Source organism: Pteropus alecto, unplaced genomic scaffold (assembly GCF_000325575.1).
Source record: "Pteropus alecto unplaced genomic scaffold, ASM32557v1 scaffold79, whole genome shotgun sequence".
Classification (NCBI taxonomy): domain Eukaryota; kingdom Metazoa; phylum Chordata; class Mammalia; order Chiroptera; family Pteropodidae; genus Pteropus; species Pteropus alecto.
The window spans coordinates 9,239,563-9,253,863 of NW_006494612.1; positions in this window are offsets into that span (position 1 = coordinate 9,239,563).

The window sequence follows — 14,301 nt, forward strand, 5'->3', positions numbered from 1 at the left end:
AGTATATATATATACAATATATACACAGCATATATATATATTGTGTATATATATAGTATATACAGCATATATAGAATGCTGTATATATATTGTAATTTAGATATTATATAAATGCTTTTAAATGTGTACTATTTGAAGATAAGTATATTATGAGTTATTTCACATAATGTAACACACATCAAGCTGATAAAAAATGCTTGAACAAATAAATAGTGAAATAAATTAATTATTGGCAATATTAGATTATATCTTTTAGAATTGGGGATTTTTTATTCATTTTTCTCAGCCAGTATATTAAATTTGTACCATCTTATATTTTTTCTAAATTATTTAAACAGTATGCATTGTCCATTTCCACAGATTCAACACTTTCCAGATATCTTTAAATTACAGTATATTTCTATTTATTAGTTGAGTCAAATAAGGCTTGGAACTTTGAGCATTTTAACCTTATTCTTTGCTTTACCAATAATAATCAATCTCTCTCTCTTCCTCCCACTCCCAGAAAGGCATTTGAGTATATGTATGAAAAACCTTTAATAATGCCAACAAGCTTTTATTCTAGTGAGTTAAATTGATACGAATAAAAATTTATGTACCTGAACATTCACTTTTCCATTAATTTACTACATAATTACCACTTATAGCTTTTATTTTTATTATATTTTGTTAGAAAACAGCTATAGCAGATATTTTGTAACATTTTAAAGTAAATTTAACTATTTTAGAACAACTCGACAATATCTATGCAAATTTTAAATATTCATAATTTTTTCTCAGTATTTTTAGCTCTAGGAATTTATTCAACAGTTGCACTCACACATCCTTGACAGATACACAGATAGATAAATAGATAGGTAGATGATGGATGGATGGATGGATGGATGGATGATAAATAGATGATAGATAGATAGATAGATAGATAGATAGATAGATAGAGGTAGAGGTAGACATTATTTTGGCATGGTTCATAAGCATGAAAAAATTTATAACCTAAATGTTCTTTTACATTAAACTGGTTAAATGAATTTTTGTGTATATAAATCATATGATAATATTCAACTTTTTAATTGAGCTATATGACTCAATGTGTGAACATATCCATTTTTATTTTATTTAGTTTTAAAATTAATTAAGTTGAAAAACGGAATATAGAATATCATGTATTTAAAATAGAAAAAGAAGAAAAAAATCTGGAAAGATATTCATCAGTGTAAGTTCACTATAATTTCTTTCAGGAAATGAAATTGGTGATTTGGGAGAACAGGGATAGAGAAAAAAATAATGTCTTATTAGGAGTTGGTTCCTTAAATTAAACATAAGTATTAATTTTATAATTAAAATATCTGACAGAGATTTTAACAGAGTAAACAGCTAAGAATTTGTAAAATTTTTCCTAAATTGTAGTGTACTTTGCACAAAACACAAAAACATATCTTTAAGGCTCTACATTCTGTGTTCAAGTTGTCAAAAGTGAATAATATTTGTAATTTCAAGTGACACAATATGGTTAAGAGACAAATGAAGTTAATGTAATACTTGAGTTTAGGCAAAGTATCCTCCACTGGTCTGTAAAAAAAAAAGTACTGGGAGTGAAAAATGAAATTGACTGATTTGAAAATCACCTCACTTCTTTTCCTCTGGCTAGCTTGTGATGAAGATGCCTGATGACTGGTGAAATACCCAGAAGACAGGCAGTAGAGAATGAACCAAAAAGTAAAAGCTCTAAGCTATTAGCACACTGGACAGTTGAGAGCTGATAATTCTTTGAATACGGAAAATGCAAGGTAAATGCTAAAAATCATTATTTAATATCTCACTGTTTGGCCTAGGTGATTTATTTTGCTGGAGTTGACCTATTAGATTTATATTGTTCTAAACTATGACATGCAGAAACTACCAAATTTTGTACATGTATCCTATTTCATTAAAATTAATTCTGTTCTAGAAACTCGTAAAGTTTCTTTTCTTTTTTTTAATGTACACTCTTATGAAGAAATGCCTCAATTTTTCAGAGCTATTAATGTAAATATTACTTGGGAGAAAATGTTATTTTTTAAATAGCTTAAAAATCTGTTCATGTTATAAAAGAGATGTTCATGATTTTACTGAAACCTGCTTATAAGCAACCTTTGTATTATAAAGGTTGGCATAAAAACTTCCCCTAAATCACTTACCTGAAGGAGCCTAGCCATTCTCTAGAGGTGCCAAAAGATCACAGCACCCAAAGCTCTTTAGAGCTGCTTGCCCATTACTCAATTATTCCTTAGAGGGATGGTAACTGCATCTTAGATTACAGCTTAACTCTATTTTACACAATATGATAGTTTATAAAATTACAGTCTATGCTATAGCATTTCTGTTTGATTTATGCCCAGCCTGAGGCATGAAATCTGCTTCCTTCCAGGAAGAAGCTATGCTTTCTTGAATGGGAAGAGTAGATGACAACCATAAAATAACTAAAATAACTCAGATTCCGCTCCCCCCTCCACACACATACACACACACACACACACACACTCACTCACTCACTTACTCACACACAAAATGTGGAGAACTAGGAGATTTCTAATGTTTCTGGTTTTGGTAAATGGGAAAGGTTTAGTTTCTTCGTTGATTTGTTGGATACATATACTTCTAAACTTTATACAATAGTCAGCTCTTATCCAAAAATTGGTTCAATTTAAAGTTAGAGGAGAAAATTAATAAAACTCAACTTGGTTATTTCTTCCATTTTTTGCCATTGTATATTTTATGAAACAATCATTTAGAACTTAGTGAATAACGATGTTTAAAACTGACCTTGGCAGGTTACTGATTAATGCAATTTTCATTTACACATGTGTAGGAAATTTTCCCACTGAAACAAAACAGGAAGAAGAATGAAGAAGAGCTATTTTAAAAAGTATATCAATACATATTATGAAAACACAGTGAAACATTTTCTTCAATCATTAAAAAATTACATATTTTGATAGTAAAGCATTAGAAAAGTGACAAAAAATGGCATACATTAGATAAGACCTGCAAGTACAAATTATTTTATTTTTAACAGTCAATTCGATTTTGATGTGACAGTTTTATGAAATAGTAAAATCTTTTAGATATTCTTATTTGTTGTTAAAAGTTTAATTGTGGACAATAATGCAGTGAATAGAAGAGAACGGAATATTTTCATATTTCAAGCCAGCCCAAAGCACATAGTTATTTTCCTCTAGATTCCCATTCTATGGAAGCACGAATAGTTTTTTTAAAAGAGAAATATGAGATTTTTGTGTGAATAACATCATGAAGTGTTAGCTGTCCCTCAAGTTTTTGGGAAGCTTTAATCTCTATTTTTGCATCTTCTAGTTTTGGCTATGAATACTTTAGGCAGTAAGGCAGCTCAGGCATATCTTATTGTGAATATATATTAGGACATGACTTTTTAGCTGATGTTGGAACTGTTTTTCTGCACAGGACAGTGACATGTTTCAGTTAATTTTATTTAAATTATTCTAGCATAAATAGCACAAAAATATGAGAAATCAAAGTATTTTTATGGTGATAACCAATAACCTAAGTAACCTGATCTAAAAATTTAATTTAAAAATCTGGAAGCATACTTAAAAATATGCAAACAACCAGCAGTATTATTAAAATGATATTTTACTTGGAGACCTGCCATATTCCAAGTAGATGGGTTATATGACTGGAAACAGAGATATTGAACAAAGGTATCAAAGAGGTTAAATATTTTCATCAACATGGCACTTTATTAGACATTCAACCTTTACCAGCCATCATTGGGGGCCCAGGTTTTCCTGTTGTAATGTTAATGTTGCTGCAATCCTTTTCTTTAATTCCAGTTAAATCATACATTTAAATTAAGTTAGTGGAAACAATGGGACTCCTACACCTGGTTTCACAAGTCTGCCATTCCTTGATAGGGCTTGTGAATTACGTGGGAATATTTTGCTGTTGTAAAACCAGGTGGTTCAATTAAATACATAAATTGGTGAAAACTGGAGTATATTTGGCTGATGCAAAGTTGGAATTATAGTCTTGTAAACTAATAAAATCTGGGCACAGAGCTGCTAATGTGTTTCTATGTGATTTCAGTAAAGACAGTTTTTTCATGATATACCATAGCTAGTAGCATTTTTCTCTAATAAAAGAAAAAAAAAGAAAAAGTTATCTTGGCAATTTAAGAAAAGTTATATATTTATGTCTACCTATACATAATTTTTGTTAATAAGATTCTGAATTTTTCTACATAGAATAGTTGTTACTCAAATTGAAGAGAAAAGATTTCACTTTGCATCTCCTATAGTTGTTGAAAAGATCAATACTCTCCAGGCTAATGGGCAGTACTGTAACTGGCAAAAGCCCTTAACAAGAGAAGGAACCTATTAAGTTCTTCACAACATAGACAAATTATATTTTACACAATGGATATTTTCTAAAAATGAATATCTTAATGTTGAACTTTTAAAAATTTTTTGCATGTTATAATTTAAGATATGACTCCTTTCTTAGTGAAAAAGTTGTCCAACACAAAATAAATTTTATTTAAGGATGAAAAAATATCTTTAAATACTTTTAAGCTGAAGAAAAGGTTCTAATAAATATTTATACACCAAATTATTTTCTGCATCAAACAGAATATCACGTATACTTAGAAACTACAGCAATTGACAGAGATGTGGAAAAGGAGATAACTCCTTCTATAAGAATGGACAAGACCTATTTTTTCAAAAAATATTTAAAAAGAGGCACTTTCAGTTCTCATTGGTTCCTTACCTAATATGTCCCATGAAGAGAATGAAATTCACAGAAACACAATTATTGTACTTGTAATTATCAAGAGTTCTATAAGGAAGGAAAGTCAGAAAGCTAATTTTCCTCTAACAGGAATGGAATAGATTCCTTGTGTGTATGTGTGTGTGTGTGTGTGTGTGTGTGTGTGTGCTTTTTCTATAAGGAATAAAGGATATGCCTAAATACAAATATGAATGTAGATTTAAACTGCAACATCTATCTTTTCTACCACCACCACCCCTCCCCCAAGATACTTTAATCTGGATCTAGAACTCAGCAAGTAAATGCATTATCTCTATGCGATTGTGATAAATATAAATGAAAGAGAAGATGACTGAAGAAAGTAGAAAAGGATTCCAAGGAAAATTAAATACATAGAAGAAACTATAAGAAAGATTATAAAAACAAAATTAGCTAAGAAAGTCAGGTTACTGTAGTAATATATTTAACAGTAATCTGTTTTTAAGCTGTTATTTAATAGACAGGTATAAACTACAATAAAAATGTGATACCTATAAACTAGCTGTTTAAGGGACACAGTTCGAATGTCCTGTACATTTAACAAGCAAATTGGTAAACAAACAAACAAACAAACACAAAGCTTGCAGATAGATAATAAAGACATCTGCAAAATAAAGACAACAATAAAAATGATTCTTCAGTTTAAAATAAAATTTTTAAAAATATAACATTGTGTTTATTAGAGGGATAATTTATTCTCTAAAACAACAGAGATCAAAATCTTTCAATGTTCTTTTAGAGCACAGTATTAGATAAACATTCTCTGTGATGATGTCATCGAGGATGTTAATCACAGTGAATATTCATCTGGCTGATCCTAGGCATGCAGTGAAGCATCGTGCCCCTTGTCCAATATTCTCTCCTGTTAATGATGGAGAGCTTCCAAGAAGTCCGATACACTTGTGGAGCTTATGGTCCACATCGGGGAGGGCATAAAATAAGAAATCAGAAAGTAAAATGTAACTATATCAGTGTCAAGAACTGTGAAATACCTGAGATTTTACTCTACTTATAAGCTAATAAGTTAGCCTGCCACAGTCTTATGGATGTTGGTGGAAAATATGAGACTTGGGTCAGAGGCCAAAGGATTTTATTACCCAAAGCAAAAGCAATATCAAAGTATCATTTTCTTTTGCTGGTTCCCTGACCTCAATTCACACAGACGAAAGTAAAGAAGGCAGGTGACTCCTACATACACAAAGTGTCTTACCATAGAAGAACTCTTACCTTTGGGAATCTGAATCTTTCATAAGGGGCAGTAAGAATATCTGACTTTGCTCCTGAAGGAGACATGTCCTGTATCTTCCCAGGTTGTTTGCTATACAAGCATCTTTGAAAAGACAGTGTGAAATGAAAACAATTGGTTTCTCTGTTTGCAAGATGTACAGAAACACATTGAACAGACTTATGGAGAATTGTCCTTTAATTCTAAGATGCTGATAAATGTTATTTTTAAAAGTGTAAGCAATGAGTATGGAGGAAAGGAGAATATTGCCAATTCTAAAAAGCATAGTCGGGGAAGGCCTAGAATACATATGTGTGTGTATGTGTGTGTGTGTGTGTGTGTGTGTGTGTGTGTATCCATATATATATACATATATATACATATGTATATATACATGTGTATATATGGATATATACGTATATATACACATATGTGTGTATATAAATATATTCTGAGTCTTGAAGAGAATGAGTGGTGTAGAAAAACAGAAGTTACAAAGATTTATCTTTGACATATCTCCCTTATGCACTAGTCATACTGCAGAATTACTTCTTTTCTTGTTTTGCCAGATACCTTTAAAATTTTTTGTTTCAATTAGTTTTTAATAAATTATGATAAAAAATTGTAGTCATGTGGAGCTAATGAGTTCTATTATTTTAAAAATACCAACATGAAAAACTAGTATAGAACATGACTAAATATAGAATTACTAAAAGCTAAATAGAAAACAAGGTCACTTTTTTTTAAGCTGAATTTGTGTACCCTCTTACCAACCTCTCTCATTTTCTCCACCCCTTTGAGGTCTTGGTTTTACTTTCTGTTTCTATGAATTTGACTTTTCTTTTTTTTTTTTAGATTCCACACATCAGTGATACCATGTAGTATTTTTTTCTGACTCATTTCACTGGGTATAATGCTCTCAAAGTTCATCTATGTTGTCCCAAGTGGTAGGATTTCCTTACTTCTCATGAACTCTCAGGTTGTTTCCATATCCTGGCTATTGTGAGTAATGCTGCAATGAACATAAAAGTAGAGGTATATCTTTGAGATCCCGTTTTCATTTCCTTTGGATATATATCTGGAAGTTGGATTGCTGAATAGGATGGTAGTTCTATATTTAATTTTTTGAGTAATCTCCATAGTTTTTCATAGTCCTTGCACCAATTTATATTTCCATCAGCAATACATAAGAGTTCCTTTTTCTCTACATTCTCCACAACACTTGTTATCTCTTGTCTTTTTGATAACAGTCATTCTAACAGGTGTGAGATGCTATCTAATTGGGATTTTGATTTCCATTTCCTTGATGATTAGTGATGTTGAGTATCTTTTCATGTACCTGTTGGCCATTTATATGGCTTCTTTGAAAAAATGTGTATGCCATTTCTCTGCCCATTTTTTAAATGGATTATTTATTTTTGCTATTGAATTTTATGTTTTTTAGATATCTTGGATATTATCCCCTTGTCAGATATATGGTTTGCAAATATTTTCTTCAATTCCATATGGTGTCTTTTCATTTTGCTCATGATTTCCTTTGCTGTGCAGAAATTTTTTAGTCTGAAGTACAAAAAGAAACAAATAACATTTTGAAAATTAGAATTAAAAAATCCCAAATAAAATATTAGCAATTGAAATTCAGAAATATTTTCAAAGACTGATGGCCATGACTGAGTAGTATTCATTCTAGGAATACAAAAATATTTCAACATAAAAAATCCAAAGCCAAATTTAACTACATTAGTCATCAAAAGGGGAAACAGCTATGCAATTATCTTAATAGTTGCTAATATGTAATTTAACAGTGTTTAAGATTTTTCAAACATATGAAAACTAGTAACAGACCTGAAATTACTTATTTAATGGAAAAATTGGGACTTAATTTCTATGAACCTATTCATAGTCTTCATGTATCCATCTTAGTTTGAATATTCATACTTTTGGTACACAGATTTCATGTGTTGATAACTGGATATGCACCAGACCCCACTGGCTTTATATATGTATTGTATTAACTTTCTAAAATATGAACATTTCTAAATTGCAAAACACATCTCAACAGGGATTTTTGGTTAAGAGGTTTTAGTCTTATAATAATTGTGAAATTTAAAAAACTATTTTGCATTGCATCATAATATATATTAAAAAGAAAAAGGAAAAGCAATAAATTTTTAACTAACTAACATACATTTGTAAATATTATACAATTCAGGATATAGATTATGTCTAGCACTCAGGAAGACCCTCTCATGGCTCCCCCCCCATCACTATCACTGCCCAATGATAACATAATTAGTTAACATAACTGGTTTGGATAATTTCTAACAGAAAATATACAGCAGGTAATATTTGATATATGGCTTCCTTTGTTCAACAATATGTTTGTAAAACTCATCACCGTTATCATGTGTAGCTATATTTCTCTTTGCTGAATAGTATAGCATTGTATATTTACAACATATTTATATGTAATAGTACAGCATATTTATCTATTCTTCTCCTAATGGACTTTTGCTTTGTTTTCAGTATGAAACTGGTAGATTTAACTTTTATTTTTTTCTCTTGTATATGTTTCTTAATTTTTCAAAATAAGAATTTTTGTTGTATCGATAATCAATAAAAAGTGTCAGGCTATCACATTGACCTCATGGTAGATATTTTGAGTAAAAAGACTATGGTGTCAATCTCCCCCAAGCATGCATGAAATGCTTAATACCAGAACAGTTCTTATTTATGATAAATTGGCATTAAAAACTTAACTCTAAATACAGAAAGAAATAGATAAACATTTACTAACAAATGTTTTTTGATTATAGCTGAGTAAACTAAAGGGATAGGAAAGGGTAAAGTTAAATTGATCTAATCCTCTCTAGTTCACAATTGCTGATCATAATAACAATTACATTAACTATTTATAATTAATATATTAATTAATGTGATTAATATAATAATTATCAATAAACTATTAATAATTAATAATAATTTGTATTTTGCTTTCCATATGTCAAGGACAGTACCACAAATTTTATATTTTATCTCTTTTCATCCTTATATTTTTGCCCTTTCTATCATAGACTTAACTCCTGTCTACAACAATATTCATGACTTTTTGCCCTCAACCATGGACTTCCGTTTCCCTAACCTGACAATGGTCTTTGTTTTTAATACCTCTGGAAGAAACTTAGGGTCTAACACCCAGCTCCCAATGGAGAAGGCAAAGAGGTAAAGTGCACATTAGGTAAGGAAAGGAGGATTTTTGCTCTTTTCTCTGGATTTCACAGTGTATACGTAATCTTCTGTTGATAGATAGATAACAATAGATGATGATAGACTGTTAATAGATAGAAAATGGACTAAACTTTCTGGTCCTTCAAAAGGTTATAAGTTTAACAGAATATTTTAGAGGGGGCTGTTGTCTGTATTTGCAGCTGAACTAAAGACAAAACTTCATCTCTTTTGGAAAATATTTCTGATAAATAATTAAGAACTAACAAAGAAATCACTAATAATAAGAGAAGATCATAACATAAAATATTTAATGGATTATAGATTTTTGTTCTAGTTTTCCTAAAATTATTAAGAAATATTCTTTTTCCACCTTAATAAGCCATATTTTCCTTTAGCACATATATATTTCAGTCATTTTATGTGATTGATATATTGATCAAGTAATATAGGTATATATATATGAATGTGCTGTACATGGTCTACTTTTGTGCCTAAACCAATACAGCATATGTAATTAATGTGTTATGCTTATTCTAAGAGAAGCTACCATTTCAAGTTTTGTTATCTTCTTGTAAACTTTAGAAATGTGTATTACCAAGGACTGCAAAATCTTGAAAAATAATCAAAATATATAATTATTAAACTAAACAATAATGGAACTATTTATTCAGGATAAGGAAAGGAGAATTTGCCCCTTTCTCTGGATTTCACAGTGTACAGATGATAACTAAAATATCTCAAACTGGTAGAAAAGAAAACTTCAAGCCCTACTAATTTATAATTAATGAACTATTTATGTAAAGTTTAGCCTGAGACGAAGAATAGTTAACTAGCATGATCAAAGCTAATTATCAATAAAAATAGCTGATGCTGAAGTTTTTACTGACTTCTCTAAATACCCAGGAGATCCCTGCTTTTGAAGGACACCTTTTCTTATAGGAAGAATTCAGTGTTCCTTTGAATTCTTGTGAGTTGAATATATTTATCAAGTCGAACCTTTCTCCTTTATTTTTCCTTTGATAGGTTTGATTGCCATTTATGAAGCAGGGATATGAAGGTATTACTAGGGCACTGAAGGTGTTTAAATTCTCAAGAAAGATGATGTTTCATATCTAAAATAAGGAGAGAATTGGAATAAGATTTTCATAGAGCAAAATCAAGAATTTTTACCTTGTTAGGTATTCTTGCTGTTTTTTGTGTGTTTGTTTGTTTTCAATTAAAAAATTATTAGTCAACATTAATTTGATAGGCCTGGCTTATAATATCAAAATAATATGATCCAAAGAATAATTTTGATGAAAAGAAGAAATGAGACTTGTAATATTTGTTCTTCAAGAGGCAAAATTATGTACTTACATCAATTTCAAAAATTATCAGTGAGAATCTTTGTCAAGATGATAATGAAGATAATCAAAAAAAGATAAATTTAATTGAAGAAGTTTGGCTATTCAGTGTACCTGCTAGAGGCATTCTAGTTATAGTTAAGACTTTTTTTTTTTTTTTTTGGATAGATTCATTGCAAAATCCTTTTGTTTCAACACAATCGTATAGGAAATATCCTGTAAGCACTATCCATGTTTCCATTGCTTGTGTAGTGGAGGGGAAATAAAAGCAAATGTCAAGTTAGTTTATCCAAAGTAGATGTTTTGACTTCTTTTAATGAAAAAGCAAAAGCAATAATCTTGCAGATGTCAGCAAATGCTGACCAAATCACAGAAATGTTGTAATACCTACAATTATTAAAATTTGTCCTATCAAGCAAAAAAAGAAAAGTAGCTGAACCAGTAAGTGTTACATTTAAGTAATCAGAGCTTTAGTAGAAGAGGAAATCTCAAAGAACCTGCCTCAGTTGCCACTCTCCTACTCAGACTGCACCTACACAGGAGATGTATTCTGCTTTTACCTATCACAGATTTCTGAAGACTAATCTGAAAGTCAAATGTACAAGAGTGGCTAGATTGCTTACAATCATGTATATGAACGTATTTAAAACTTCTAATCATTATCTAAGTGGCCATTTGTCTAGCAATTGCATGCACATATTTATTAAAATAGTGTTTCTCAAACTACCTGTGGGTAAGGATCCTCTTTTTAAATTCTCGATCAATCACAGATAGGTATCTTAGTAATAGTGAATAAATATTAGTGACTAAGAAAATAAATTTAAAAAAAAACAGAAGACAGTCACAAAGGACCACATATTGTATTATTCCATTTATATAAATATTCTGAACAAATATATAGAGACAGAAAGTAGGTTAATGGTTTGCCTATGACAGGAGGGGGCACAGGCAGGGCCTGTAATGGGTACTGGGTTTCCTTTCGGAGTGATGAGAATGTTCTAAAATTAGATTTGATGATAATTGTAGAACTCTGCAACTATGCTAAAAACCTGGAATTATACACTTTAAAAGATTAAATTTTATGATATGATAATTAAATCTAAATAAAGCTGTTTTCTAAAGCACAGACGTACAAAATACATGGTGATGTTTTTCTTATTAAATTCAAAAGACAGGTGATTATATTTCTAGAAATATAATTCCAACAAACATGACATGTGGAAAAAGAAAGAACGATGGTAATTATGCAGGGCACTGAGCTGGGCATCTTTCAAGTTATGGAGCGAGAAATTGAGCATAGATAGTAATAGTGACTTTTTTTCTTCATTTAACAAATATTGAGAGTTATCTATGTGAAAGATTCTATGTACTGAAGATATAATAGTGAATAAAATTTAAACATTCTCTAAAGTAGAGGAAGACATTAAGCCACACTTTCATATGTAAATACTGTGTATACTTGCAGAGAGTGATAATTACTATGAAAGAAAATCATAGGTAGTTAGGAAAGCATAAGAAAATAATTGAAATTGGAGGGGGTGCAGCAAAGGGCAATTGGAAACATTAATCAATCAGTAAAAATTAAATAGATGAGGAGAGAGGTTTCAACAAAAGCACTGGATTTGGGTAAATTCTTTGAGACAGGTAAAAGCATGGCCTATGCAAAAAACTAAGACAGTCCCACCATGGTGGTGTATAGTAAATGAGGGGAGAGTGAGTCTGGGTAAGTCCAGAGTGGCTGGAAAGAAATAAGTTATTTGCCTTTTTTACCACAATAAAAATTTTAAATTTTATCTTGAGGGCAATTTCAATATTTGAATGTCCATTTTGATCTATTTTGCATTTTAAAAGATCATTGGTTGATATCTTGAGAATGGATGAAGGAAGAAGGTAAGATATGTTTAAAATACTCTTACAAACTTTGTCCCCCCAAAAATATAATTTCTAGAATATCTTTCTTCTTAAAATGAGTGTATAGCCAAGCTGTATCCTTACATATATCTCCATGGATCCCCTGGCTGATTATTAATCCATCCTATCATGTCATCTATTAAACACAATATTATATTACATTATATTATATCATATTACATTATTACTATATCAAATACTATGTGCATACTATATTATATAGTAATATAATATTACTATATTATATACATCGTCGCATGCTGAACACATTCTTTTTTCTGTCTTTCTTCACACTGACACTAAACTTTATTTAAATCTATGTCCCTCTTAAATCTATAGAATGCCTTCTTAAGGCTAACCATTAATTTTGGCATGAGAAATTATTCGTACTTTTGTCTCAATTTATTTCCATCAGTAAAAATAGTTTTTTTAAATTCCCGTTCATTTCAATAAAATAATAAGAGCAAATTGTACTTTAAGTTTAAATTAACTGCACAACATAAACAGAGATGGCATCATGTCAAAGATGTCAATGGCATCATGAGAATTCTTGAAGTATTTGTTAAGTGAACTATAAAATATTAACATAGAATATATATGTGTAAATATAGAGACTATACATACATATCTATATGTAGTTTAGGTGTGTCAGAGTTTACAATACACATTGTATAAAAGTAAAGGTAGGGCAGATAAACAATGTCTTGTTTTCTTTCTATGTACTATTTATTTACCTGCTACCCACATTTTTGCCCTATGCAAGATCATCTCTTATGCTGAGCTATTTATACCTGTTTTACACTATTCATCTGTATACGTCTACTATTCTTAATTTCACATCAATTAATTTAAAAAGAATTTAATCATTTTAAGCTAGAATATTGGCCATGAATATAATCACTGTAAATTGTGCTAATTCATTCATTTCTTTCAGTTTACACACTGAGGATTAAAGTTATAAAGCACAATATGCAAATATATGCAAACATGCAAATTAGCTATTTCATTTTCATCTAACATTCCAGAAAAAAACAACAACAAAGCTTAAAAATGTAACACTGTAAATAACACCACCAAAGGGTGTAAATCCATTCAGGATGTATGGAAAGGTAGTTACTTTTAATTAACTTGGATTAATTAAAATCTATGTTGTCTATTTAACTTTTCAAAGAAATTACCATTACAGTTGACTCTTGAAAGACACTGGTTCAAACTGCATAGGTCCACTTATATGCAGATTTTTTTCAATAAACATTGCAAATGTATTTTCTCTTTCTTACGATTTTTAATCACATTTTCTTTTCTCTAGCTTATTTTATTATAGGAATATGGTATATAATACATATAACACACAAAATGTGTGTTAATCGACTATTATGTCATCTGTTAGGCTTCTAGTCAACAGCAGGCTATTAGTAGTTGAGATTTTGCTGAGTCAAAAGTTATATGATGATTTTTGACTGTGTAGGGGTCAGTAGCCCTAGCTCCCACATCGTTTTAGGTTCAACTGTAAATCATTTAATTTAATTTAAGCAAAATGATCTTTAGAGATAGTCTGGTCATTGTCAGTCAATGTTCAGTGATTGACTTATTATTAGGATAATCTCAATTTGACATTCTCAAATAAATAGTATGATTAATCCTGGTACTATATTTAATTTAATTAAAGTATTTTTAGAATAGCAGTTCTCAAACTTTTTGTTCTCAGGACCTGTTTAGGTGCTTAAAGTATACTGAGGACTCCAAAGAGTTTTGCTTATGTAAGTTTTATAT